This window comes from Gouania willdenowi, chromosome 14 (assembly GCF_900634775.1).
Source record: "Gouania willdenowi chromosome 14, fGouWil2.1, whole genome shotgun sequence".
In the NCBI taxonomy this organism is placed as follows: domain Eukaryota; kingdom Metazoa; phylum Chordata; class Actinopteri; order Blenniiformes; family Gobiesocidae; genus Gouania; species Gouania willdenowi.
The window spans coordinates 31422059-31428474 of NC_041057.1; positions in this window are offsets into that span (position 1 = coordinate 31422059).

The following is a 6416-nucleotide window of genomic DNA, read 5'->3' on the forward strand; positions in this document are numbered from 1 at the left end:
TAGTATATATATAGTTTTCATTAAAAAAATTAATAAAAAATAATTCAAAAAATTCAAAAATCTATTTAAATTATTCTGAAATTCCAGGCGACCCCAATTAAAACTCCAGGTGACCCCACATGGGGTCCTGACCCCACGGTTGAAAAACCCTGATTTAGTGGCTCCTGAATAGATTTATTTCTATAGTTTTTATCATTTCTGGTCATCTCACGCCTGGGGTGGAACCAAGACTTTATTTGTTCATTTTCTACTTTCTCTCTAGTACCACCTGTAGTTCCATCGCGTACCCCCATTTGAAAAACACTCGTCTAAAGGGCCGGATTTGACTCCTGGGCTTTGGGTTTGACACATGCTTAAAAGTGTGATTGATTATGGTTCTATGATCAGGATTATTGATCCAGAGGAGATTTGGCTCATTGCAGTGGTTTGACTGAGTGTTCTAGTTTCTTTTATAAACATCTGGTTTGGTCTGTTTAAAACTGGGTTAAATGTTGCCCCTGAGATGGATCTGGATCAGGCCCGCGGGCCTCGAGTTTGACACAAGTGTTATAAAGTATAACTGGTCAGTTATTTAGCTATTTAACTGACCCAATGATACTTCACATCAACACAATGATGGACGGACGCACACACACACACACACACACACACACACATAGTCTGGTGACGTCCTGTGTGTCTCCCAGTGATGAATCTCTACCTGAAGCACAGGAGGAACATGTTGTGTGTGAATGTTTAGTGTTGACTAACATGAAGAATGTAATTTATTGTGTTGGACCTCTTACATGGATGGTAGTCTCCTGTGAAGGCTCCATGATGAAGGAACCAGACTAGTGGTATTCTGTATGTAAATGTGCTGCTTTGGAGTCTTTTTTATTGCTTTACTTTCTGCTCTCTGAGCTTTGGTCGTTGATTTGTCAAAGCGTCACTCAAAGAAGATCTAACAATGCTTAGCTTTGTATTCCTGCACTTTATGAACACATTTCACACAGAAACATCTGAGCGTGCTTTGGGTGCATCAGTCTGCATGACAGAAAAAAAAAAAAAGAAATCGCTGCAGGATTGTTTTAGGGCCTGTTTTCATTCTGCTTTGAGGAAAATGATGTGTTTTCCTCAGAAATGAATGAAAAAATAATAATAATAAATCAGCTGCTGTTAACCAATTCAACGCTAGCGTAGAAATGTAGGAAAATGACTGTGGGTTTAATCCAAACTGTTTGTGTGTTACTGTAAAGTCTGACTTCTGTGTTTTGCTTCTAGATTCTATTTCCACTCAGGAATGTTTTCCTTTTCTTGGTTGTAGGTTGAAATCTGACCACTAGATGTCACAAAAGTCACCATTTCTTGCTCCATCAGCATTCAGCATGCCTCTCCGCTTTGAAACAATGCATGACCAAATATGTTAATTATTGAAATAATTTCTCAGCTACTTCAAAGTTACCTGCAGATTGTGTTGATTGAAATCTGCATCCTGACAGTAGACATGTAAATATAGTATTATTATAACAGATTTCATCCACTGTCATCTCATATTTTGATATATATTTTGATATTGATAGACACAATAAAAACCAACCAACAGGGGTTGTTGATGTGTGTTTTGTGGAGCAGGAGTTCAGGTGTGAAGGGGAGTTTGCATGTTCTTTCCAAAGTGATCATTCTTTAGTTGCCTCTACATGTTCTCACCACCCAAACCTTGTCACATCAAGTGAGTGAAGTATGTAAACTATCTGCAGAGGTGAATGTGTATGTGTACAGTGAGGAAAAACCTGCTTTGTCCTTTTTTCAAATTTGTCTTTAAAGGAATCCTCCACTGTTTTTACAAATCTGGCCTCAAATCTTTTAAATGTACTTATTAGAAGATCTATAACAGATCTGTAACAAAACACATTATTTTGCACCATATTTGTTTAATTGTCTTTTAAAAATGGGATTACTTTACAGTTTTAGAGCCTTTTTTCCTCCATCTTGAATTCACGTGATTAATGATGTCACACGGCCCCACTGCCTGTAAACATCCCATTGTTTTCTATTTGAGTGAAGAGTTCAGCCTGTTTTTTCGATCATTTAGCAGCATTTTCACTCAAAATGACAACTTGTGCTGCTTTTGGCTGCTCTAATAATCAGGAAAAGTTAAATATGCAGGTGAAACACTCTTTTGTTTACAGAAAGAGGATACAGACAGTTGTGACCCCAAAAAAATCTGTGACTGCAGGGGGCAACAGTTCCAACTCTGTGGTTTGGTGTTAGACAATGAAGCAGAGAAGAAGAGTTTGACTAAGGGACATTTACTCTCCCTTAAACAGACAGACACTTGAAGTCACACAAATCCTGAGGATAGGACTCCAACCTAAAAGGAGATGTCACAACCTGGCCTAAAAGTATGTGACAAAGATGGAGACCACACATAGTTGTCAATTTTTAGCAAATATATTGCAACAGTCCCCTCAATGAAACAGGGTTCCCACCCTGAAGCTAACCAATAATGAAGTGTAACTAAATAAAATCTACAAGAGGCCTAGAAGGCCAAGATCAGTACCCATGTGTCTTTCTCTACAACTACATAGTTGATCTGATAGGAAATAAACCTCTTTGAAAAGAAACTAACTGGACGGTCAATCCCATCCTTGTGAGCTTGGAGAACTGCACCTGAGCCTACATGGCTTGCATCTACCTGCAGTGGGAAAGGCTGATCACAACCAGGCGCCAACAGCACCAGAGCTGAACATAACAATGTCTTGACATTGCAAAATGTTTCCTGACAAGCCACAGACCACACAAATCTGGATTTTGCCTCTAACACATCAGTTAAAGGAGTAACCACGATTGAAAAGTTGCGGCACAAACAGCGGTAATAGCCAACAAGGCCCAAAAATCTCTTGGGGTCAGTGGCACCTACCATTACCCTTTCAAGAGATCAAACTTGCTGACATATGTTATGGTCATTTTATATTCATCATCATATCGTCAAATGTATGTTCATGTGTACAATTTGTCATGTTTTAATACATGACGACTCCATTACTCATTACACTTTTGAACAGCTGAATCATGATTAAACAGTACAGATCGTATTATTCTCAGTGCAGCACAGTCTCTGCCAAGGCCAGAATCTCTGCTCACATGCAGACATACACTGACGTACACACTTATCAAGACAGATAAAGACTGGAGCCAAACCTCATCTACACATCTTCATCATCCTCCAACATTTCCACTATGGGCATCTGACTCCCTCCCTTTTGTCTCTCACTGTTGGGACCTTTTCTTATCTGTATAAAAGCTTAAGCTTTGAAACTGTTGGAGCGGGGCGCGGCACTTCTTTCGGACGTCCGCCTGGACGGACGCTAATTTTGTTTCACTTTGTTCCATCTTGTACCTTTTTACTTAGCAATAGAATAAACTTTTTATATAAAATCATCAATGCTTCTCCTGGATTCCATCATTCAACCAGAGCAATGAATCATGTCACTAAATGAGGTCAACCGTAAATTCTGCCGTAACACATACTTAGCCGCACCAACCTGATCAAAACAATCCTCAATGCGAGGCAATGGAAAGGAATCAGGTTTTGTTAACGCATTTGCCTTGTGGAAATCTGTGCAGCAACGAAGCGATTTATACAGGGAGATGCCCAACTTGAAAATGAGGGAACAGTCATTTTGTTGTCCAACATGTACTTAACTTCGTTATCAATAACTTTTTGTTTAGCTTCTGACACTCGATAAAATCTCTGACAAATTGGTTTTGCATCACCAACATCAATGTTGTGTTCTGTCAGAGTTGTCTTTGAAGGAGTGTCATGAAATAACAAAGGATAGCTTTTGATCAACTCAATCAACTATTATTGTTTATCTGCACTCAAATGTGTTAACAGAGATTCTGAAGACTCAGAATTCTTCAAACGACCACTAAGAATAGAATCATTGGGTACTTCTGGGAGAGAAACAGAGGTGTCAGAATTCACCAGTTTGAGCATAATATGCATGAGAAGGTTTATGTAACAGAGCTGGGTCTTTTTCTTGCAATCAGGAGTAGCTATCAGATAGTTAAGTTCAGACAGCTGCTGCAAAACAGTATGAGGACCAACAAACTTTGCTTGAAATGGTGACCCAACCACTGGCAGCAAAGCAAGCACTTGATCTCCTTCAATAACCTGGTGTTTTTTTTTACCTCATGTCATACCAGCACTTCATCCTGGACTAAGACATCTCTACGTTTTGTTTTACCAATTCGCTGACCATATTAAGTCTGCGCCGAAAACCATTTACATAATCAAGTTAGGTGGCGGTTCCGTAGCCACCCACTGATCGTGGAGCGCTGCCAAAGGTCTATGAACCTTATGACCAAACACAAGGTCATTAGGGCTGAATCCAGTGATCTCTTGGCATACTTCCCTACAGTGTCGGCGTCATGGAGGGGCTATGTGGTTATGCTTGATGTTGCGCTGCTTTAGAACTTGTGCAAACAAATGTGAGGAAAATTTTCATTCCTGGTCACCCTGAATGATGTCGGGTAAACAAAGAGCCATAAACTGCATTAAGGCTTTAACCACAGATTTAGTTGTAATGGTTCGCAGAGGATAGGCGGCAGGATAACGTGTAACATGACCTATCACCATCAACAGATATTCAGAACCAGATTTTGATTGTGGTAAAGGTCCAACACAATCAATGATCAAATGCTGAAATTGTTGATCAACAACAGGAATAGGAAACAGAGGAGCAGGCTTAAAAGTCCTTCTAAAAAGTCACTTTCAGAGCGCCTTCATGCATATGCATGAGTGGGTGTAAACACACACTGAAGCAGTGTTTTTTTATCGCAGCAGCAGTAAATCGTTAACAGTCTTTCTCCTCCTCTGACTACAGAAATAGTCCATTTAAGACAATAGTCCATTGTTTTGTCTGATCGCTGCGTTGCATTGGGTCATAAACACGTCAGATCTTCCCATAAAGGCGATACAAGGTGATATAATGGCTACTAAAAGTGAAAATGATTGTGAGCGCTCTTCGGTTTATCTATATACTGGATTATCTATATACTGAACTTAAAGATATTAACTGTAATATCAACCTGCCTTCGCTATGTTTGTTTTACCTGTGAGGTAGTTTGAGAGGAAGCTCACATTCTTATAGGGTTGGAGGAGCCAGCATTGTCAGAAAGAGGAGTTTCCACCTTATGACGTCATAACGCGAGAAAACTCCAACTCGCCCATTTGGAGCTGACTTTTTACAAAATGTGGAATAGCAAGGAGGGAACAGAACTTTTTCAACTTTGGCCTCTCTGAATAAAGCCATAGGAATGTATGTCACTGTAGCTAAAACCATTATAAGTTCATTAGTCGATACCACTATTTGTATAACTGGATCACCCACACAATCTACACCTTGGGGAACCCATTTACCTACCAACACATTGAAGCTCACTGCTAGGCCTCACTGCTCAAACATGCCACTCAGAGATTCATCATCTCTCTCTCAGAAATTAGTTCTTTCTGAGAAATAGGAACACGGAACTGATTTCTATCCTCAGGGTTTGTGTGTCAGAGTATGTGATTACTCACTAACTTCAGCCACCAGCGTGCCAGTCGCGCACGGAAAGTAAAGGTCCTTTTAAAGCCACAGTTTGTGCCGTCGCCGGTTTCTCCTGACCATCGCAAACCTGTGCGCTCTACGTCATCACCAATATTCTGGGTTTGATCCGCTCTGAGAGCACTTGTGTTCACGGTGCTCCTAATCACTCTAGACTTTGATTGAAAACAATTGCTGGAATGTGCCATTTGATCCGCTCTAGACTTAGTTTGTTCACACCGACAAAATGAGGTGGACTGACCGAGCAAACAAATCCTAGAGCATTTTAACTGCTCTATGATCCGTCGATGAGACCGCACCCTAAAGGTCTCTTGGGAGAGCTTTTCTTCTCCGCTTCATGGTCCACTACGAACACGCAGAGTTGGAACTTTCGCCCTCTGCGTTGACAACGGGTTTTTATCTTATTTCGATAAACAAGAGGTCGACATCTTTAACTTTACTGGTTTTTGTAGGCAACAAAAAAGTAGCACAAGTTGTCATTTTAAGTGAAAGTAATCCCATTTATAAAAGGACATGACGAGAATATAGTGCATAATAATGTGTTTTGTTCGGCATAGATTTTCTAAAAAGTACTTTACAAATATTAGAGTAATCCGGATTTGTAAAGAGAAATGGAGGATTTCTTTAAGTGTGAAGGATTATTATTCCCTCTGTTTTAAAGATACAAATGTAATCTCTTTGAGGCCATTGCAGTATTACAACTGAAGATTCTGTTTCTCATTGTTTCTTAGTGTGTTATTTTTTTGGCATTTGTTTGGTTGGTTTTATAGCTCATATTTTTTTTGTACATCATTTTAACTATCACTTGTATGACTGAAACGCTGA